The sequence below is a fragment of the Pinus tabuliformis genome, chromosome 2_2 (assembly GCF_031772625.1).
Source record: "Pinus tabuliformis cultivar Carrire ecotype Pingquan chromosome 2_2, CPIR1, whole genome shotgun sequence".
NCBI classification, from domain to species: Eukaryota; Viridiplantae; Streptophyta; class Pinopsida; order Pinales; family Pinaceae; genus Pinus; species Pinus tabuliformis.
Window position 1 is genome coordinate 1074395621 of NC_142300.1, and position 24210 is coordinate 1074419830.

The 24210-nt window shown below is 38.9% G+C and overlaps 1 pseudogene; it reads right to left on the bottom strand.

Moving 5' to 3' along the window:
• Positions 1-1851: 1851 nt before the first annotated feature.
• On the bottom strand, positions 1852-23162 carry LOC149197115 (ubiquitin carboxyl-terminal hydrolase 6 pseudogene; annotated as a pseudogene).
• Positions 23163-24210: the final 1048 nt, after the last annotated feature.

Genomic DNA, 24210 nt, shown 5'->3' on the forward strand with positions numbered 1-24210 from the left:
GATGGAACATAATACCATTGCGGGATTGCGAGGGAATGTAAAACCATGTCATGCTTGTGTTGTGTATGATCCTCCTTTTCTATTAGTTTTATTAAGTAATGAAGCGAGTGAATCCATAGCAAAAGAAGATATATTGCCTCAGCGTACATTTTTAGGAAACTCAGTGTTGGATGTAGAACCCTCACACTTTTAATCCTCTAGTACGTGCCAATAGGGGTAGTATCAACATTTGGCGGAAAGAGGGATGCAACATCAATGTGAGCATGATCAAACATATAGTTTTTCGAAATGGCTCCTTCCATCACACATGTTACATTAAAATAAGAAGGATATAATTGTTTTAGTGATACTAGTGTTATTTTCTTAAGATAACAATTTTCTGTACAATCTTAGTGTAGGGATAGGAGACTCATAAAATAATAGAGTATTGTTTTTCGTTTGAGTAATTTTGATTTGGACAAAAGGTCAAGCCAAGTATTGTTTTTTGTTGGAGTAAGTTCGATTTATACAAAAGGTCAGACCCAGGAAGAAGAGAAGTGAAAAGTGATAAAACACAAAAATGGGAAATGTCAGCTAACAATGCATGAAAATGTGAATGGAAAATATAAATGGAAACGTGTGACTCTTATAAGGAAAATGGTGACGATGATGTTTAGTGAAAAATGCTTGAATAGCTTGTGATGTTGGAGAGGAAAAATGATGGCATTTATGAATGAAAAAAATGGGTTTAATTGGTCCATGTTTCTTGAAATTGGTCGTAGAAAACCAAGAATGCATAGTTGGGTTCCTTCAATTCTCCAGTTGTCTTGGAACCTGAAAACAAACACGACACTAACATTGCAATAAAACGTAAGTGTGTTCAAATAGAAGTGATCAATTTCTTTTTGATACATAGGCTAGTAAAATAGGTTCATAGCGTGTCTTTGCTTCAAATTATCATGGTTAGTCCAATTTCACAATTGCGATAATAAATCCAGTTTCTAAAAGGATGATATGCACAACTTCCTTAGTCATAGCATTTCGCAAAGATAAAGAAATATTATTTGTGAATTCTTAATGATTCCTGCAAAACAATCCTCAATAAAAAAATTCACTAATCGATCCTGCAGATAAAGGCCCTTACAGTTCTTCTTCTTTCCTGCATCATGCTTGAATACATAACATTAGACAAAACCAATAATGAATTTTTGAGCATGATTTTGAATTTAAAAAAACTCAATCATAACGAAATTTGATTTGTAATTAAGTTTAGTTAAGGTGAGCTATTGCACTTTTATTCAATTGTTTTTGTCTCATGTTTTATGAATTTTTTTTTTTGTTTCTTGCTTCGACAAATGTGTAAGTGAACTATCACAACAACTTTTTCTCAATTTTCTCCAGTCATTAAATGAATTTCACATCAATTTTTATGACAAATTTCCATAGAAATTTTATTAAAAAATAATAAAACATACAATCTAAAAATTAATGAAATATTTACAAAACTAAAAACTAAAATAGATATAAGGAAAAACATAACAAGAAAAAATTATGTACAAACTAAAATATATATACAAACAAACCTAACAAAACGTATAACATAAATGTAAAAATGTTATAAAAAACACTTCATTAAAAAACACGTAACAAATCATAAAAAAACGTTAAAACATAAAATATAACAATCTAAAATAACACAACATAAAAAAATAAAACATAACAAAGAACAACGTAATAAAAAAAGGCAATTTTCCATGTATAAAATGTTTCCATATGTTAAAAAAAAAGTCAAACGTGTAGAAAAACATTGAAGAGTTTTGAAAATGAAAAGTGGTTTTGACTACGCAATGTTTAAAGAATGGAGAGGTGTTGCTAGAGTGGTTCCTTCAAACATAGCCCATCAGAACATAAATCTAGAACATCCAACTCTAAAGGATAATTTACAGCCTTCTGGTTTGATTCTCTTTATCGAAAAGAATTGTACAAACTGTATGGTTAAATAATTTGACAAGGTGTTAATGTGTGATTTCTTTAAATACATTGCACTGCGGCCTAATGAAGGAGACACCTTCTTCAGTTCAGAATTCAGACCATGTTTCATTCCTTCATGCAAATGGTTGACCTCATGAGAAATGTGACATTTTAACGAGTACACCAACTCTGTCTCCAAAATTTTCCTTGCCACTTTCATTACATCAAATCTTTCTTGTAAGCTCGATCCCAAATAAAGACTTCATAGATTCACTTAAATCTGGGGACTTGAGAGATTGCGACATTGTATAAATAAGTTGGGTCCAACATTCATCTGCATCCTGTTGCATAAATTGACCATTATGTTGCTAGGAAAACTGAGTATACTTCTTTCTCATCATCATCCAAAATTGCACAGAAGCGACAACTCGAGTGCTTCTATCCAACTCACCAAGTAAATCCCTAGTAACCACAGTTAAAAAATGAGATGAAGGATCTAAATCACTGCTCCTCCCAGAATATGTGTACTTCTATAATGCTAGCTTCAAATCTAGAACCGAATGTAAACATTGTACGGTTGAATTCATATAGCATGTATTGCCCAAATTGAATAAACCAACTGTGTGGTCCATAGATGCAGCTTGTTCTTCTTTAAAAAAACGTTTTTATGCCCATGACTGCGTTGGTTACATGATTGTGCAGTCGCTTCATTTGACATTCTAGCACATTTACAATCCCCATATGCAACAAACTTCTTCTTGCAAAATGAATGCACTCGAAAAGAAAATTGTATTCGAGCTGTGATAACAAGAATGAAATCCCCGCTTTCTCTCTTGGTGCACCTCGATCACCCGGCTAAATGATCCCATGCCTAATCTAAAATGCCACTTACTTACAAATCAAATGTGGTTATAACTAATCTTAATAGATGACCCCAACACTGCTCTACCATCATCAAAACGACAAACTAAATGCTGGAATTTTTGGGGTGGATTTAACTAGGGAATAGTGACTGTAAATGCATGAGGATTTGTAGGCAGTTGAAACTGCCACAAATCACAACAAACAGATTTATTTTTAGTTGAGATATTTTTACCATCAATGTCGGGATTCGAATTTGTGGCAAAAAAACCTTCACGTTCAAGCCTTTGAGTGTTATCTTGGTGGATCGACGTTTTGTAGATCAATTAAACTAGACCTGATCCTTTCATGGCTGCAATTGAAGTAGTTTTCTATCTGTGCATTAAATTTCAAAACCATTTTTTAACTTAATGTACAAAATAAGGCTCCAAAGAACCCGTAACATATCTCAAATGGTTACAAATTTTAGAAAATTACTCGACGGTAATACAACTGACCCCTTTCTAAAGAAAACCCATTTTTTAGTGTTTCGAAATTCACTTCCAATTGGTCATAAAACACGTTTTAAAATTACAAGTCAAAAAACTATTACGAATTTGGCCTCTCTTCTAGTCAAAAAAGCAGTTTCTTATAGAACAATTGCTAGATCTAGAGATTTGGAGATCTAAGGCAAGAAAAGACTATGTAAATAAATAAATAAATGAACCATATCTCAGAGCTTGGCCACAACAAGGTTCTTTGACATTGGCCCAACACCAACATGGGTATTTCGTGTTGTTCTAGTTTGTTCCATTGATTGTTCTGCAGGAAAGGTTCTTTACAGTATTGCTTGGATAGTCGCAATAAATATTCCCATTAGCTAAGCCTATATTGGGCTTCCACGAGGTAGATATTCCAGAACATGGAGGAGAGGGTGAAATAGATTTCATGATAAAATTGGCGGTTTCAAAGGAGTTGCCACTACAATTTCAGGTAAATCCATAGTTGAAGAATTCAGAGGGAGCAGTTCATTATTGGACAGAGTAGGAATATAGATCATTTAAGTGCAAAAAATCTCGAGCACAATCTACTCAAATTCTTTCCCAAAAATATGGATCTTATAACCGAGTGAATTCCGTTAATCATTAGATGATGGCAGCGCAACATGAATCGTTAGTGTGCCAGATCAATGAGAATTGTTGAGTGTACGAAAGGATTATTGTTGTAATAAGATAGTGAGAGAAATCTTTTGATTGCTCAACAAATCCTTCATTTAAATAATATTTCATGAGGTAAAGAATTGTGATGTTATGCTGATTTCTCTACCCATTTTTCGAAGATAAATGCAGCAAATCAAATCAAATTCAAAGCAAGATTGTTTTTTATATGATGAATTTTGAATTTCTATTCTAAGATAATGCATTTCATTTTTTTTTACAGGTCGCACGAGAACCTAAATTATCAATTTTTTGGAAAAAAGAATTGATATTTTTATTTAAAAATTTACATTTCCCTTATTCAAAAACATATTTTTTTTAATATTTTATTTTTTAAATGAAAATCTAACATGATTTTTTTATTATTGGAAATGAAAACATGATTTTTTTTTAATTAAACTTTTCTTTGTCAAATTACTAAAATGCAAGAAAATAAATATAATCTATAAATTCTAAATAAAAATGCAATCAAGCTTGATTTTATTTCCTTAGTTTATCCAACTTGAAAGAATTTATTTATTTATTTATTTTTCAGTATATGAATGTTTCCAATGGAACCATTTACGGATTTGACTTTCTAGAATGTTCACATCCAAATTTCCAAAATGTACCTCATTGTGCATGAGGACATGAAAAATCGTTTTAGCCTTTAGATTTGTCACAAAGATCTCTTGAAGAAAGGATGAATGTCATGGCACAGCCGTGTTTCGGTACCATTCCTCAATGTAGTCCTTGTGCTCCAAAGAATGTTTAATTTGCACTCTAGATCCTTTGTCCATAAATGGTTAGTATCATATTTTTTTTTTAATTTTTCTTTTTTTTTTATTATTATTTTTATTATATTTTTTGTATAAAGATGATATGCAACTAAATGATTTATTCATATACATGCTTTAATCATTCATCTAGGAAATAAAAAACTAAAAAACGAACTCTAGACTCAAAGCTAGTTCCTTTGCACACTTCCTCAGAAATGCCACCAAAATGTTGAGGCAAATTGATTACCTATAATTTAATTGTCAACCCGGGGGTTTCATAAAACTTGCCAAGTGTTCGTGCATTGTATATGCTAGAAATTAACTTCCAATTTAGGTCAACCTAACTATCAAACCAAATAATGACAAACCAAATTCACCTATTCTAATTCAACAATCAATTCAAAAGAAATTATAGTAGAGTGCACAGAATTGAAAACTTAATCTACCACACTTGGAGGAATTGAAATCTTAAAATACCACACTTGAATGAATTGAAAATCACACCACTCTTTCAGAAATGAAATTGCATGAAATGAGATCTACTCAAAGGGATCATGCATGCATTATCAAATTAGGATCCTATGAAATGAATAATCAAAACCACATGAAATGAAATGAAAGCAAAAAACAATCATTCTTAACCTCTCACACAGGTAAAATATGAAAGAAAATAAAAACAATCACTCTTAACCTCTCACGCATGAAAAATATGAAGGCAATAAATCTTGATCTATGAAAGCAATAAATCTTAATCTATGAAAAACAATAAATCTCACACATTATAGGTGGCCAGTCCAAAAGCATGAGAGATGGAAAGTTGAGAGGCTCTCAGTGCATGCATTACCAATCAAGGTGAGCATCACTCATGAGCATGGTGCTAAATCTAAATTCCATTCAAAACATGAGTAATCTTAACCTTCAACTTGAGTATCTCCAACTTTACAGATGCCTTTCAAAAGAGGAGGCTCTCCTATTTACACAAAAACATAGGAAGCTACGTCATTAATGGATGTCCACTATTCTCTCCTTAGATCGCTAGAAAATCTCATAGAGTTACAATTCAAATAGGTAATGACGAGACACACAATCTCATAGAGTTAAAACTCAAATAGGTAATGGTGAGACACATATCCTCTTTGACCTTTATCCAAATCTCCTTCCATATCTTGAAGGGAATTAGAATTTGAGCAGTGGAGGCCACATAAGGCTTCCAAATGACCTACACATGTCATGAAAATCATGCCACTTTTAAGTATTAGCAAGTATACGTCATTTTTCTAAGTTTTAACCATAAATTCACTTAATATACTAGAAATCATTAACTTTTGGAAAACACAAATGGAACCCATATAATCATGAAAATTAAGGCTAATGAAACATTATATGGTCATGGAGTTGCGATGTGTGAGTGAAATGGTGGCGATAAAGGTGAAAGTGGATGATATTTTGAATACATTTTGGATGCTCTACATACATCCCAACAGATGTTATTGCATGTCTGCCTGCAATCTACTGCATTGCTTAATCATGATTTTCTTTTGAATGAGCTTGGCTTATATCAATTGTCCTTAAACTTTGCATTTTACAATCTCATTTCTTTTTGAAAAGTATTCCTTGTCATACATTGAATTGCAACACTTTTGGTTGGTTCTTGTGGCACAACCAAATTTTAATTGGTATTGGTTCTTGTGTTTCAATACCTTGTTTCTTTTTGTTGTAGCAAGATTCATTGAACATATTTAAGAATGCATCTTTGAATCAGCCATATAATATGCTCATCATTTAGTCTTATTTTCAAATCACATTACTTTTGAACCATAATGCAATAATAATCATTAGGAAAAGTATGTTAGGATGAAATGAAGTGAAATGGAATGAAGTGATATGAAGAGTGATCATAAATGGATGTCCCTTGCCCCCCCAACTAAATGTGTTGACGGTTTTTTTTTTAAATAAGAAAGGAAATATGGTGAAGTATTTTCCAAAAATTATAATGTCAATATTTAAGGAATTCTATGATTAAAAGCTAGAAAAGAACATACTGTAGAATTTTCACTTGTAGATCAACTGATATATGCAATGTCCTAAAGCATAATACTATATCTACTTCTACCATAAACTTTGCGAAAGCTTAAACATATATGAGCATCATCAAACAAGAACATATATAACTAAGAATGAGAAATAATCAACCATAACACAGAAGATATAACATTGGGGAAAGAAACTGCCTAAAACCCCAACTCTGAATTATCATACAAGTGGAAATCTTGTTCAAGTGACAAAAAGAATCAGCTCAAAAGTTATCTTTCTCTCTTTGCAATCAAACAATACAGCTCACAGACTGAATAGACATAGAATATATCTTCCTCAAGCCCTCCAAGCCTCCTATTTCCTTGCGCAGTTTTGATTGAGGTCCAATGATGTCACATGTGTGAATTGGTCTCATCACACTCACTGTAGCCTCTGATCCAACTCCGAAATCCTCAAGGAATAATATTCCTTCTGCATGCAAGGAATATTCACAATGAAATATTCTTGCAACTGATAGTACAGTGTCCTTCCATCTGATTTCCATTGGGTCTCTGACTGAACTGACATGCATGAGCTATCCATGAGTGAATACTTAGTTATCTAAAATACAGTAGTTACATGAATGTAAGAATTAACTAACTGAACTCTCATTAATTTAATAAGTTGTTAAACTAATCTAACTGGACTTGACTTAGTTAACTAAGTCAACTGATTACAACTCATAATTACAACTCACTCTTGTTATAGACATTTTTGTGCCTTACAGCATGAAGCATGAAATGTCCATAATCTAAGGGATCCAAAGTCCCTAAACATGTTGTTCCTACCCCTAGAGGAACAAGGCCAGCAAACCACAGAACTTAATAAAAGTTCTCCACCTGAAAACACTAAAAAACAAGGCAATTCTGGATCATGTCAACTGCTCCACTGAGCATCTGCGCTGAATGTCAACTGCTCCACTGTCTACCTGCGTTGAATGTCAACTGTAAAGAAGGCTACCTGTGCTGGGCGAGTTTGGACATGTGGCACAGTCATTCCTCAAGGTGTCAATGCCCAGGAAGCTTCCAAAATGACACTTGGATCAGGGAATTCGACTGGGGATGAGTAAGAGGTTCTAGATCTCCAAGTGGAAGCAAGAACCTCCAAGTGGACTTAAGAACTGAAGTGGGAGAGGACACTAGTCAGCTTCATGCCAGCCTGAAGCTGACTCATACTTTCTCCAAAACTCATATATATAGATCTCTCTCATGAGGTCTAGGGAGGCTGGAATCTTGTGAATGTAAAGAATTGCTGTTGGTTTGAGTTTAGAACTATTGGGTGATTTGCTTTGAAGGAGGTGAAGAGGAGATTTCTTTCTGCTGGGAAGGTGATGCTGGATTGGGCCTCTTATGGTTGTATCACTTCCTGAACCTTACTTCTTCCATTAATAAAGCATTTGAGGTTCTTCTATATGCATGTGTCTCAATGGTGTATTGTTATACTTTGTGTATTTGATTTATTCTAATCCTTGAATCAATTATGAATGTATGCTTCTTGTAGTTTCCCTCTCTTGCCATTTTGCAACATCTTGGTGTAGCTGGGCCAGTGAAAGAGCAAGGAGCTGGGGGCAAGCAGCGAGGAGAGAAGATTGGATCAAACATTAGCGAAAGACATCGGTTAGTGGATCTCTTTCTCCCCTCTTTTACATCTCATAAAGAAGTAATCTCAGATAGCTTTGCTTTGATTGTTGCTAAGGAACTATCACCCTTAGAGTGGGATAGGGTCATTCCGTATTGGATACTTCTCCCAACAACAAATTGGCGACTCCGCTGGGGAACGTATCTGGTTGGTTGTTTGTGTTTTTGCTATTCATTTCCTAAACACAGGGAGTACCGAATCGAACTGCATTTGGATCTTTCAAATGCAAAGTAGAGGGCATCTACTCTAACTCAGTTTCTGGGCATGTTTATGATTTGAAGAGCTGATCCACAAGGACTCTGAACAGCTCTTAGTGATAGCTTTTCATCCTCCTTTTCATCCTTTAGTGTGCACTTGATTGGTAGCTTTGATTTGGCCAAAAACTGTGGATTTTTGAGCAATCTGTAACCCGGAAACCAAGAGAAATGAGAGTTTCTCTCTTCATTGCAGGCACTGTGAAGTCAGTCTGCATTTCATCGCAGGTCCCGAAGGGGCTACCTGCGCTGAACCAGTGTGGCCTTGTGCAACTGGGGTTCTCTGCTTTTTGTTGCCCTGTTTTCATCCCTGTTTTTGCAGCCTGTTATCAGTCAATGTACCTATCTGAAACCACTTTTCTTTGCCACTATTCCACCTCGGTTGTATAAAGAAACTGTATTTGTTCTTTGTGTATTTCTTACGTCATTTACAGTTTCCCATAACGAAAGTGAACTAGTCTTGCTGTGGCCTCTTAGATCTAGACCTGTGATAAGTGTCATTCTGATCTGAAGAGTTAGTTTGTTTGTTGTTCATAGCTGATTGAGCTTTTGCTTTAGTCATATGGTTTGAATTTATGTATTTCTAGTGTTGAAACAAGTAAATCTTAAGGTGTCTTTTGATTTTTGGACAAAAGCTTGTTTGCTTTCACTTGAAATTGAATTCAAAGTTATACAACAGCTTTCTTTTTGTAGTACACCAACATTAAGAAAGAGAAAAGAAATACCTGCATTGTGCATGTGCATTTTGACAGTTTGCATGTTGATTTAGGAAAAAGTGCATTAGTGTGTGCTCTATGATCTGTGTGAAAAGATGATGTCTTTCTTTTCCCTCAGTAGTTAGGATTTTCAAAGTTGAAAAGATTGGAAAAGCTTGCTTCTCATCTTAGACTGCATTTAGGAATTTGTATCATACATCTCGTGGTGAACCTTGAAAGGCAAACTTTAAAAAGATCAACTTAAAATATATTGAATGAACCTAACAACGCTTTGAAACATAACGCAAAAACATAGAGGTCTAAGCTAGAGACGTGTTCCGACGTCGTTAAACGTAGTGACTGTCGATCTCGAAGAAGGTGGGTGATTCCTCCTGAGGGTCGGTGGCACTAATACGGACTTGTGCTCCCACGTACCGTCGCGTATATCTTGGGAGACCCCTATAGGCATATATCTTTTATCCTTAGGAAGCCGTGTCGGCCGCCCTACTGATCGCAATGCAGTGAACACAGCATTCACGAAGATCGACCACCTGTACCGTAAAACGTATTCTGTGGTTTTGCGAAAAGTTTGGCACACCCTCTGCCTAGATGTCCAGAGTAGTTTCTTTTGGCCTTTTTCAAACTCTATAACTGAAAAAGTCCATCCGAGCATTTGTCACTTTGGGCTCGTTAAAACATCGAAGGAGACTAGAGTCATCTTTAGCTTTTTCTTGACTCTTTAAAACTGAAAAAGCAAGTTGTGTCTAAAAGCATCTAATAAAATTCATTCAATTCAGAAACACCAATTTCCCCTTTTAATATTTTGGTTGATCGAGTAATCTGCAATCGTGGAAGAAAGTCAATTGAAACCCCGTCATTCGCGGAGGTTTACGAGTCAACCGTCTTTGTCTCCGGAATCGAAAATAGTACGGACAAAGCGAACTCGTTTAACCGGTTCAAAATCTCCTATAAAAGTTAGGACAAGTGTTCCAACTACATCTGAGGTTCCGGTTACTCCAAACATTTCTGGAAACCCTGCCTCTATAGAAGAAGTTCAACAGCCACAGAAGGACAGTAATACTGATCCTAGTCTGGGGGCAAATACTTGTATAACTGAACCAGTTCCATCCGTAACCGGTCCAGAGAGTTTTGTTCCTCAAACAACTGTCGCTGTCGAAACAACCACTTCTTCGGCACCAGAAATATTTTACGGACTTGACGGTCTTCCTCTTCCACCGGGTTTGATTGCGATAGAGGAAATTGCAGAGGATCCGCAAGCAAGTACTCCAACCCATTTTGGAGTCGGGGTCACTCTATTTCCTTCATTAGAAGTTAATCCACCACAAGTGGAGGTTCCTGTAGAATCGCTAGGCAATCTATTGGATAGACTTAAAATGTCTGAACAACCGTCATCATCTAGGACTGTGTAAAACGACACAGCGATAGCAGAAGCCCCTGCCGTCACTCCGACAATGTTTGCCGGCATACCATCTATCCCAAATAGCTCACAACAGCTAGAAGGAGTCCACCAAGGGACTATTTCGACAGTGTGGTCTGTTCCAGTTTGTTCATCCGGAGTAATATCCGACAACTCTTATGTTGAGACTCGCCAGCTTGATCCATTTGGAGGTCAATCTGGGAAATCCAGTCCCCAAGGACAATCAATCCCCTTGAGTTCCGGATTGCTACCGTATGGGGGGCAGTATGCCCTTTCATTACCCCCTCCGGGAGGGTACCCATACGGAAGTTCACAACAGTATTCGGGTTATACTGGAATTGCATCAAGTAGTTGGGTACCTATGCTACCTCAACAACCAAGAATTGTATATTCTATGCAACAGTGTGTACCTATGACGAACATCCCAACCACACCGGCTATTGTAACAGTGTCACAAGTTCAAGCGATGCCTGTTGCATGTCAACCTCAGATTTCTCAGGTTGTAGTGCAACAGCCCCTAGAACATGGGTCACAACCACAATCGCCAACTGGTGGGGTGACACAGGTCCAAACGAGTACAATTACCCCACACCTTGGTCTGACGGTTAGCATAGCACAACAGAACATGGCTTCACAACCATGGCTAGTGCAATACCAACAACCACAATTCCAGCAGGTGTACCAAGGTTCTGAGCAGCAGATCTTTGCGAACAGTGGACAACCATATATCCAAAATGGTCAAAACCAACCACTTTACAGTGGTCAAGTCCACCAACCGTATCAGTCATACCAACATCAATTACATTATGCTGGTATGCAAAGGCCCACTGCTCAAGCGATTCCATCGTACCCTGGTTATGCTTCGCCTAACCTGAATCAACAGTTACCATTCGTGGCGACTTTAGAGTTACCCGATTTACACCGGTTAACCAACGATCCGATTGCTTATGCCCCTTGGTGGCCAGCGATTCCTCATAAACTTCCATCTGACATTCCTAAATTCAATGGAAATCCAGGTGAAGACCCATCGAATCATGTGATGACTTTTCATCTGTGGTGTTCGTCGAACACCCTAAACGACGATTCGATAAGGCTTCGCCTTTTCAGAGGACATTGACAGGTCCAACGGCTAAATGGTATATTGAATTACCTAGAGCCTTGTTCGACAATTTTAGTTCCCTAGCCACGACTTTCTTAACCCATTTTCAATTACCGATAAGGTATGAAACGGGAACAGAAATATTAACCAACTTCAAACAGAAAACTGCCACCCATATATCTGATCATATACATGAGTGGTGTCGTCGTCGTAGGATGGTGAAAACATACATTCCCGATCAGCTGTTAGCTGAATGGTTTATAAAGTCGTTACTTCCTGCTATAACGGAAGATGTGGCCAAGGGGGGAGTCGTAACAGAGGAGCAAGTTATCGCTCGTGCACAGTATTTGGACTTAGTTTATACTCAGTCCGGCACGCTCTACGACAAAATACCCGACGCCCCTAGACCAGAATTCTCAATTCCTCCTCCTCCTAAATCGAATAGTGACTCTCATGCCGGTGATGGCGTGATTGGCACGGCAAACGCGAAATCGATAAAGGCTTCATCAAAGAAAGCCCATAAGAATTCGGATCAAAATGGAAAAGAAGAAATTCTTGCTTCGGAAGTAAATACCGTATCAGCAGATAAGGGCAAAGAAACCAATCAACCAGGAAGCAAGAAGAAGCAAAACAAAGGGAAGAAGAAGAAACAGGGCGAGTCATCTCCTGGAAAAACTCCTTCAAACCCTCCTGGGAAAGGGAAACAAAATTATCCATGTCAAATATGTGATGATGAGGATCATTACAAAAAGAATTGCCCATTCAAAGCTGAGTTGAAGAGGTTCTTTAAAAGTTCCCAAACCTCAGCTGTGTTGACTGATCCATTTCCCAACCCAGGTCAAAATATGGTTGATAGTGGAAATGCTTCCCCGTCGCAAGTACTTATGTTGTCGGTTTCAAAACAACAGAATGATGCTTTGATTTTGACAAGAAACAAATATTACGGGAATCCTCAGCTATCGAACGACAAAGGTAAAGATCAACCAAGTAGTTCGACAACAACTTCAACCGAAGTCGTCCCACCCATAATTCCTGAATTAACAATCAAACTGCCAAAGGGTGTAGTACACAAGTCGACATTTAATCCATGCGCCAGAGCGGCGCAGCATTATAACATAGTGGAAGATTTGGCACAATCGCCATCCGCTATGTCGACTCTTGAGGTACTACAAAATTGCCCAACCTAAAGGCAGGCATTGTTATCAGCAATTGGTGGGGTTGATCCTAAGGATTCCAATCTTGTATCCTTTGATCACAAAGGATACGATCCTTAGTTACCAGCTCAACTAGCTTTCCTTATTCAAGTGAAAGCCCTCAACAAAACTGTTCACAGAACAATTATTGATGAGGGAGCATCAACATGTATTATGTTGATGAGTTGCTGGAAAGCATTAGGATCTCCAACCTTGTCGCTATCTTCGACGACGTTAAAAGCTTTCGACGGAAGGACTTATACCCTGTATGGTATCCTTAATAACTTGAAGGTTGAACTGGGAGGAAAAACAGTAGAAATTGATGTTGAAGTCATCGATGGAAATCTTGACTACAACATCCTACTGGGTAGACCATGGATTTATGCCATGGCAGCTGTTGTGTCGACTTATTTTAGGAAGATCGCATTCCTGTTTGAAGGAGGGATTACGGTCGTCGACCAACAGAACTTCCTCCCTAATGGTTCACAAGTTACAGGAAGCATTCCCATGATCCATGAGATCAACCATTCACTTCAAGATATCGGAGTAGGATTATTGAAAGACCCCACATTGATGGGAACTTTCGCGCTACCACCTCCTATTTACATAGGAAATATACCGTTTGTAGCAACCTGCAACATGATATCTTCCACGAAGGTTGCAAAAGACAATGTCAACATGGATCATGCAGTTGTTCTGCCCCCAAGCCCTTTAGAAATATTGTAGCAATCAATGTTTCAAGCATGGGAGGCGAACCCAAATCAACGCTCGTCAAGCGTTTGGGTAGATAGGTCTAGAGAATATGGTACCTCATTAGATCCTTGGTCGAAAATACATGGGACTGACGAAGGAATCTTACAATCAATGTTGATTGAGGGGGCACCATGGAATGATCACCACCATCGTTCCCTTCTTCCGGAATATGAAGAAGATACTCAAAGTGACCTTTATCACCCTTCAGTTTTTGAATTCCTAACAAATCCTGTAAATACGGTGGATTCCGAGCGAAACCTATCCAATATTGAAGAGACTATAGCCATAAATATCTCGACTAAAACAAATGTTGTAGAGAATATTTATGTCGGCAAAGGTTGTTCCCCTTCAGAACTGGAAATATATAATGCTCTTTTTCGCGAATTTAGAGATGTCTTTGCTTGGTCATATGATGAAATGCCAGGCATTGACTCGAGTATCGTTGAACATGAAATTAAAATGTATCCTGATGTAAAACCAGTAAGACAACGGCTTCGGCAGGTGCACCCCAAGAAAGCCGCCGCCATTAAGGCAGAAGTTGAAAAACTTCTCCATGCTGGATTCATCTACCCGGTTCCTCTAACCGATTGGGTATCGAATATTGTCCCTGTTATGAAAAAACAAGGGACGATTAGAGTGTGTGTCGATTATAGGGATGTAAACCAAGCTTGCCCAAAGGACAACTATCCTACACCCTTCATCGACCATATAATTGATGAATGCGCCGGATGTGAAATCTTTTCATTTATGGATGGATTTTCCGGGTATAATCAAATAAATATCCCCCCACCGGACCAGTCAAAGACTGCATTTATTTGTCCGTGGGGCACATTCGCTTATCGAAAATTACCCTTTGGTTTAAAGAACGCAGGGGAGACATTTCAGAGGGCAATGAATTATGCCTTCCATGACATCAAGAACATTGTTCAACCTTATCTCGATGACCTTCCGGCTCATTTGCGAAAGCGGACTGATCATCCGCAGCATTTAAGAGCGATATTTCTACGTTGCCGACACTACAGGATAAGACTCAATCCGCACAAATGTGTGTTTTGCGTCGGTTCTGGTCGTTTACTTGGCTTTGTAGTCTCTAAGGATGGGATTCGTCTCGACCCCTGCAAGGTTCAGGCAATCATTAATTTCCCTCCACCATCAAATTTGCTTCAGATTCAGAAACTCCAAGGGAAAGCGAACTTTCTGAGGAGGTTCATTCCAAATTACGCAGAACTTGCTAAGGGTTATACTTGTCTTTTGAAAAAGGATGTACCTTTCGTCTGGGACCAGGTGGCGCAAGCTTCCTTTGATGCTCTGAAAGATTGTCTAGTAAAAGCATCATTAATGTACGCCCCAGACTATCAAAGAGATTTTAACCTGTATCTGGCTGCAGCGGATACGACCATTGCGATGGTTTTAGTTCAAGAAGTCGATGGAATTGAACATCCTATCTATTATTTAAGTAAAAACTTAAACGATACAGAAAGTAAATGTTCTTATGTTGAAAAACTAGCGCTTGCAGCTGTTCAAGCGATTCAAAGGTTTCGACATTATGTCCTCTTTCGGAAAACTACCATTTTGTCAGATTGCAACCCAATGACTTATATACTGTCGCGACAGTTGCTGGGGGGAAAATATTCAAAATGGATAGCGATCCTTCAAGAGTTTGATCTGGAATTTGTAAAATCCAAATCAAAGAAAGCTCTAGTTTTCGCAGAATTATTGTGCGATCTCCCATCGTCGTTCAACGATGAAACATCAGAAGAGTCAATCATGGACGAAAGTTTGTTTCTGATATCTACAAGCGATGAGTGGTATGGAGATATCATAGTTTATCTCCAAACCCAAAAATTCAGGCCAAACACCTCTCACTCCGAACGAAAATGTATACGATATCAAGCAAAAGACTACATGATCGTCGGTGATACACTTTACCGTCGTGGTATCGATACAGTTCTGAGGAGGTGCCTTACCCATGAGGAGGCCGAAAAAGCCCTGAATGAGTGTCATTCAGGCGCGTGTGGGGGGCATCAATTTGGATATGCAACATCACAAAAAATCTTACGAGCAGGATACTTCTGGCCAACCATGTTCAAAGATTGCATAATCGCAGTCAGAAGTTGCCATGCTTGTCAAATTTTTGATAGCAAAACCAGAAGACCACCCGCACCTTTACAGCCGATAGTTGCTGTTGGGCCTTTCGCCAAATGGGGCATCGATTTCATGCAATGTAACCCCACCTCAACCGGGGGGCATGGGTATATTATAGTTGCTGTTGACTATTTTACCAAATGGGCCGAGGTGATGCCTACATTGGATAACACTGGTGAAACAGCTGCCCTTTTCTTTTTCAATCATGTAGTCGCCAGGTTCGGCATACCACAAGCTATAGTTACAGACCATGGATCGCATTTCCACAATCACATGATGGTCAAATTAGCTGCCAAGCTAGGGCTATCTCACGACAGCTCTACCCCGTATTATCCGCAAGCCAACGGATAAGTTGAAGCAATCAACAAGGTCCTGAAGCGTATGTTGCAAAGGATGATCGGGGTTCATAAAAGAAGGTGGCACCTAATCCTGTACTCAGCCTTGTGGGCTTACCAAACGTCGGTAAAGAATGCAACCGGGTTCACACCTTTTCAACTGGTGTATGGCCTGGAAGCAGTCTTGCCAATCCAGTGCGAAATTTCGTCGCTTAAACTCGCAATTGATCTCCTCCCCGGAACTTGTGAAGAAGAGGCTCGTTTCTTGGAATTAATCCAATTGGATGAAACCTGTCGTGATGCCGCTTTGGCTAACGAAGCCTATAAGAAACGAGTCAAGGCTCAGTTCGACAAAAATGTCAAACCCCGTATCTTCTCAGAAGGTGATTTGGTCTTGCTTTATGACCAAGAATCCGATAAATTGGGAGCAGGTAAATTCAAATCCTTATGGATGGGCCCCTATATTGTTAAAAGGGTGTTAGCAAAAGGAGCCTACGAGTTAATGGATAATGACGGAATTCCACTGGCGCAGCCCCGTAACGGGCTGTACCTCGAGCGTTACTATGCTTAATAGTAACCTGCGTGCTTTTGTTGTATTTTGTTTTCGCTAAAGTATTTGTTCTGGTCGAGTGATCCACCTTTTTCATTTGTTGCAGATGTCGAACCTTCTGGAGACATGTGTTGGATATGCCGACGGAGCGAGTCGTAGTTCGCGGAACCTTTCCTCCGCAGCCTGGGCCATTTTTGATCCAAGTGGCGAGTTAGTAAGTTTCAGAGGTGTATGTATTGGGCAATCAACGAATAACATCGCTGAGTATAGCGCGTTGATAGAACTACTCTCTGATGCCATCACACGTGGCATATGCCGACTAATTGTCAGGCTAGACTCACAGCTCGTAATACTACAACTCAATGGTATATATTCCATTCGCAATCCAGCTATTTATCGCATGTTCCTAAGGGTTAAGATTTTGGAAAGACAATTTGATTCAATTCAATATCAACATATTTCCAGGAACTTAAACACATTAACCGACTCATTAGCAAATTATGTGTTAGATAGACATTTGCGACATTTATAAAAGAGACACATCATCAATGATTGTACACATGGATCATATAACTCAACCAGAATAAAACTCGAAAATCAAAATATATATAAGTTGTTTATAGTTCATACATAATGTTCTGTAACCAAGACAAAATCGGTCATATGACCCAAAAACTCAAAAGTGCTAGGGGGCACCCTAGCCTAGTGGTGCTCATGATAGCACGTCACGGCCTGTGCAATCATGCGCAAGAGACGAGTCCATCGTCTAGGCACACCAGTAGTATGTCGCTGTAGCTGTAAAGGTAACTCATCAATCCTCACATCGGGAATGCCAAGAGTAAGGCTCTCAACCTGCTCCTGCACAGCTGTAAGGGTCTCAGCATCGTCAAGGTCGCGGAGAATAACTCTCCCAGCAGGCTCCACTGCCGGGGCAGCAACTGGCGGTCTCAGACGAACTGCTGGACGGACAGGACCAACATCTGCATGCATCCAAGAGTATAATTAAAAGTCTTGATAGAATAAAGCACATAAACATTATGAATAAAAACAGTAAAAAGTGATATGGTCAAAGAGTTTACCAATAGCGCCCCACTGTTCGCCATCTGGTAGCACCAAATCCGGATCACCTCGGAAATCCATACCCACATGTGGATACTCAGAAAAGACCATCTCCTGGTGCTCGAACCACCTGAAGAAGGCATCAGTAAAAGTAATCTAAGGTTGACCAGCATGCCTAGACATGTGATCGACCCACCTCTGCATGCGTGGCTCGGTCGGAGAAGGCAAGTCGAGTATAATATACTGAGGCTGCATCAGTGGGATTTTCTCCAAGGCGAAGGCAGTCAGAATAGAACCAAATCCAAAGTTCTTCAGCTTCCCGTCCTTCACCTTGGTCAATTGACTTTTCATCTGAACAAGTACTACATCACACCAGTTGAATACTTTCGGTTGGAGACACTCCAAGGCATGCTGCACATAAGATCTGTTGGCAACATGTAGGGCTGCGCTACCGGCCATCCTACCAATGGTATACAGAATGGACCTGAGAGACCTATCAGTAATCTCACGGATAACAACCTTGCCGTCTCTGCTCGGCTGGGAACCTTCCCTACAATACTAGCGGACATAATCTCTCACAGAATCAGTCCCCCGGGCTGAACCTGATAAAGAAATGGGGGCACCTCGCCTTGACAATCCAGTCAAGAAGTAAATGTCCTCTATGGTCAAGGGGATGGATTTTCCCCTAATCTGGAATACTTGGTTAATGGGATCCCAAGCATCAAGCATATACTGCAGCAAAGTGATCTGTGCTCTCATGCTAGAGATACAGAAAAACTTCAGCAGGCCACAGTTCCGCAGCGCGTTCACCGTGATAGGGTCATGGAGGGCAATCATGTCCTCCTCTTCATGTTCTCGTTCTCGCCATGTAAGGGACATTTTGTTCAAAGATCTCTGCAAAACAAACAAGAGAAGGAGTAAGTTCCTGATTTTGATGAGAAACTGGCGAAAATTCATCTAAAAACTCAGTTTTCTGAGCCCAACGCAGGCAGAGAGTGTCCCACCTGCGTTGAAGGTCAGGCTGCCTTAAGGCAGCTTGACATTCAACGCAGGTTTCGAATGGGAAACCTGCGCTGAAGTTAGGGCGCCCTGGCAAAACCCCTGAGGCTCAGAAAAGCTGGGAAATAGGCACAAAACTGAAAAAGGAAACCATGAAAAGAAAGAGCTAGGGTTTAGCTCCTACCTGGTCCAGACGGCGCTGAAAATCGTTCGCAGAATCTCCCGGAATCAGCTGGTGAAAATCAAGGGGGAAGAGGCACCTCCAGAGCTCCAACAAACCAAATGCAAATGAAATGGTAAAATGAGAGGTAAAATACTTTTTAATAGCTTTTTACGTAATTCAAAGCAAAATATTAGGGTTTTCATCTCATGATTATGTATTTCTAACAAAGTTTGTTGCAGCAATTGAGAATGCAGTACTATCCTTGAAGAGAGAAAAGCTATTTATGGTAAAAATCAAAATTTGACTATATAATCGAGCAGTTTTAGCATAAAGTTCATGCTCGTTAAAAAATAAACGCAAGATCTAAGCAGTTTTAACGCGGTCTTCATGCTCGTTAAAAAATAAATATAAGTAGTGAGCAATGTTTCCTCCAGAGTTTAAGCTCATTTTTAACTAAAAAATGAACCTATCCCAGTAAATAACCGCTGTGATCGTAAATTTATCAGCCATAAAAAGCTTTGGTCGTGTTTGCACCTACCACCTCCACTTTCCATTTGGCCAATCGTTCACCTCCATATGATTGTTTACCTATTTTGAGGAACAGCTGCGAAGAGTGATTTCACCTAGCCATCCTTGTGACACTGCCGTGATTGGAAAATTCCAACCTGTACCTGGAATCAGTTGCTATCCTTGTTTATCACTCGTTCCTCAAAAGACGAGTCTTCTTTAAGCTCTTTTCAACTGACTCGTAAAATATGAAAAGATTGCCAAGTTTTGGCCTTCCAGCTCGTTAAAGGACCGGAAGAGATATCCCTCCTCTGGATTTTAATCTTTTTGGACCTGAGGGATTATTGCACAAAAAGGTCGAGCGCTTGTTTTATTCGGCTCGTTAAAGTTATCGAAAACTCATCCCTTTTGTATTGTTTTACACTTTTCGAACTTAAGGGATTAGATGACGAAAAAGGAATTTTGGAGTTAACTTTATGTACCTTTTCAGACTCTCTAAAAATGAAAAGGGCCGAGTTTTCCTTGTCGTTAGACTCGTTAAAATGATTAAATAGCGACAAACTTGTCTTTAGACGAGAACGAGTTTCGCTATCGCTAGGCTCGTTAAAACATAGCAATGGGCTTGCCCGAAGGGCAGGTTATAGAACAAGCATATGTTATCCTCCTCAAGCTTGACAAAAATAAAGAGGTACTAGTCAGAAATGACTGGGGAAAAATTGGGAGAACCTCAAAGCTTTAATGGTAGCAAGTCGCTCTTGAACATGACACTTTTCCTCCGTACCACATCGGGTTGGGTTGTTTCATTCACCGGTCTCATCACCATGGTCTCGCCAAACCATCCACATTTGGGGTAATGCTACCGATCCATCGCATCAGTGTCGTTATATGTTCAAGAGATGTTGTTCAGAAAGAGTCAACCGTGTCCCATCCACTGCCATACATTATCCTTCATCCATTCATGACCGCCACCCTGAATCATATGTCATAGATTGTTTTCACCTCCTTTAAAATCATTAGCTCTGTTCCGTGTCACTGATGTGGGATTCATTAAGGCCCTCCTTTGACGGATCGGTCCTTGTCGACATCAGCTCATTATCCAAGGAGTTGATCTAGGAACAACCCTTTCATTACTTTGAAGCTTGCATGCCTCAATGGCAAGTTTCTCACTTTCGGCGACATGTATACATCAATGACCTTCGAACAGAAGATTTCGCGTGGTGTTCGACGCCAAGTCCTTTATTCACACCACGTGAATTGTACTGCAGTACCTTGAGGGTCATTATCATTATCGGTGATTCCTCTCGCGCTTGTTAACGGTTTACATCATTGACCGGTAATCAAGCGATGTCTTTCCATGTTCGACTTCAGCGCAATTCTCACATGGATCGACTTGTACTTAGAGTGAAGATCGAACGAGTTTGAAGACCCCGGATCTAGTTTCATCCATCCGAGCTGCGATATATATTCAGGAAACATAAAGACATTTGACATGTACATCATTGCAGCAGATGGTCATCCTACTCAAAGGATGATAATTTTCACCAAAATTACCAGTCTACCATCAGACGATCGTCTGTTCTATGTACAAAAAATGAATTTATAAAGCTGAGCATGGGAATGCCCGCCTCAGCTAGATCATGAAAGCAGAATGAATCATAATGTATTGTATTGTATTTTATTACAGGTCACCTCTCAGCGATTGAATGAACTTCGGATCCTCCTGATAAAGCATTTCACCCGATAAACGACCTCATACTTTAGGGGGCAAATGTTATAGACATTTTTGTGCCTTACAGCATGAAGCATGAAATGTCCATAATCTAAGGGATCCAAAGTCCCTAAACATGTTGTTCCTACCCCTAGAGGAACAAGGCCAGCAAACCACAGCACTTAATAAAAGTTCTCCACCTGAAAACACTCAAAAACAAGGCAATTCTGGATCATGTCAACTGCTCCACTGAGCATCTGCGCTGAATGTCAACTTCTCCACTGTCTACTTGCGTTGAATGTCAACTGCAAAGAAGGCTACTTGCGCTGGGCGAGTTTGGACATGTGGCACAGTCATTCCTCAAGGTGTCAATGCCCAGGAAGCTTCCAAAATGACACTTGGATCAGGGAATTCGACTGGGGATGAGTAAGAGGTTCTAGATCTCCAAGTGGAAGCAAGAACCTCTAGGTGGACTTAAGAACTGAAGTGGGAGAAGACACTAGTCAGCTTCATGCCAGCCTGAAGCTGACTCATCCTTTCTCCAAAACTCCTATATATAGATCTCTCTCATGAGGTCTAGGGAGGCTGGAATCTTGTGAATGTAAAGAATTGCTGTTGGTTTGAGTTTAGAACTATTGGGTGATTTGCTTTGAAGGAGGTGAAGAGGAGATTTCTTTCTGCTGGGAAGGTGATGCTGGATTGGGCCTCTTATGGTTGTATCACTTCCTAAACCTTACTTCTTCCATTAATAAAGCATTTGAGGTTCTTCTATATGCATGTGTCTCAATGGTGTATTGTTATACTTTGTGTATTTGATTTATTCTAATCCTTGAATCAATTATGAATGTATGCTTCTTGTAGTTTCCCTCTCTTGCCATTTTGCAGCATCTTGGTGTAGCTGGGCCAGTGAAAGAGCAAGGAGCTGGGGCAAGCAGCGAGGAGAGAAGATTGGATCAAACATTAGCGAAAGACATCGGTTAGTGGATCTCTTTCTCCCCTCTTTTACATCTCATAAAGAAGTAATCTCAGATAGCTTTGATTTGATTGTTGCTAAGGAACTATCACCCTCAGAGTGGGATAGGGTCATTCCGTATTGGATACTTTTCCCAACAACAACTCTTAACTGATGGATAAATCTCTCAATCAAAGGAGAAACTATTGCATGTCCTCACATAGACTTCATGTTCATAATTTCTTAACTAATTAACTCAAGATGAATTTATTAATCAATTTACAAACAACTGTTAATATCAAATTTGAATTTTACTTCCTATGTTTAGTCCAGGGATTGACTAAAATAAGAAGGGATCCCGAAATGCTATTTTTAGAAAAGGTATTTTTAGCACTTTCACTTTTCACCCATTGTTGATAAGATCCACAATGGCTGAACTACTATTTACAACAGGGCTATTTATAGCAATTCTATTTTTAGCATTTCTTGTTGCACTTTTCAACACATACCTTTACTTACCTAGGAAGTGGACAAACTATGCATATGTAGAGAAGTTGTAGTTGTTGCTGGATCAATGGAATAGAATGTAGAATTCCATCTACTTCTTGGTTTCATAAATGGTGGATGAGGTGGTGAAAGTGGATTCTTTATTTCTACTACTAAATACACTATAGTTGCTACAAAATGCTGAAATTTTATAGTCTTCACCTTCTACAAAACCTGATGGTACAATTCTAGTCATGTGAATACCTATGTTGCTATCGAGCATGAAGAGAAGTCATTCAATTATCGGCCATTAATGAATGTTGTTAACCAATGGGAGGCAAACTCGCCATTAATGTTAACAAGTGCCAAGGTACCTAAGTACATCTTGCAAAGTGCGAATATATGAGATGATGTTGAGTCACTTGCAAGATCCAACAATCAAGGGACATTGATGTATTCCAATGATTTTCAGTGAGAGAACTTGTCATTGATGCATATAAGTGTTAAGATACTAATAAGGACTCTATCCTTGAACCTAGATAATGTGTTGTTGTCGATAGGCCAAGACTTGTTAGAAGGGAGGCATTAATGAATCCCCTATCATCTAATGCGAGTATGGAATAATGATTTTGGAAGGACTATGCATGGAAAATTTGCATCAAGCAGGATTTATTTAATTGAAAGGAAAATGACAAGAGGGTAAACAAGTGAACGGAAACCAATAGAACAAATCAACATGTAAGTGAGCTAAATGTATCTATTAATGGGTTAATGAAGGAAAATTATGGAAAATGTTAATGGAAAATATAAATAGAAACATGTGACTCTTGCAAGGAAAATGGTGACGACGATGTTTAGCGAAAAATGCTTGAATAGATTGTGAGTTTGGAGAGGAAAAATAATGGCATTTACTAATGACAGAAATGGATTCAATTGGTTCATGTTTCTTGAAATTGGTCATAGAAAACAAATCATGCATAATTGGCATCCTTCAATTCTCTGATTGTCCTGGAACCTGAAAACAAACATGGCACTAACATTGCATTAAAATGTAAGTGTGTTCCAAGAGATTTGTTCAATTTATTTTTGATACATCCATTAGTAAAACAGGTTCATGACGCATCTTTGCCTCAAATTATGTTGGTTAGTCAAATTTCAAAATTGCAATAATAAATCCAATGTCTAAAAGGATGATATGCACAATTTCCTCAGTGATAACATTTCACAAAGATAAAGAAATATTATTTGTGAATGCTTAATCATTCCTGCAAAACAATCCTCAATAAAAATTGATCAGTCGATCATGCAGATAAAGCACCCTTACAGTTCTTCTTCTTTCCTGCATCATGCTTGAAGACATAACATTAGATAAAACCAATAACAAATTTTTTAGCACGA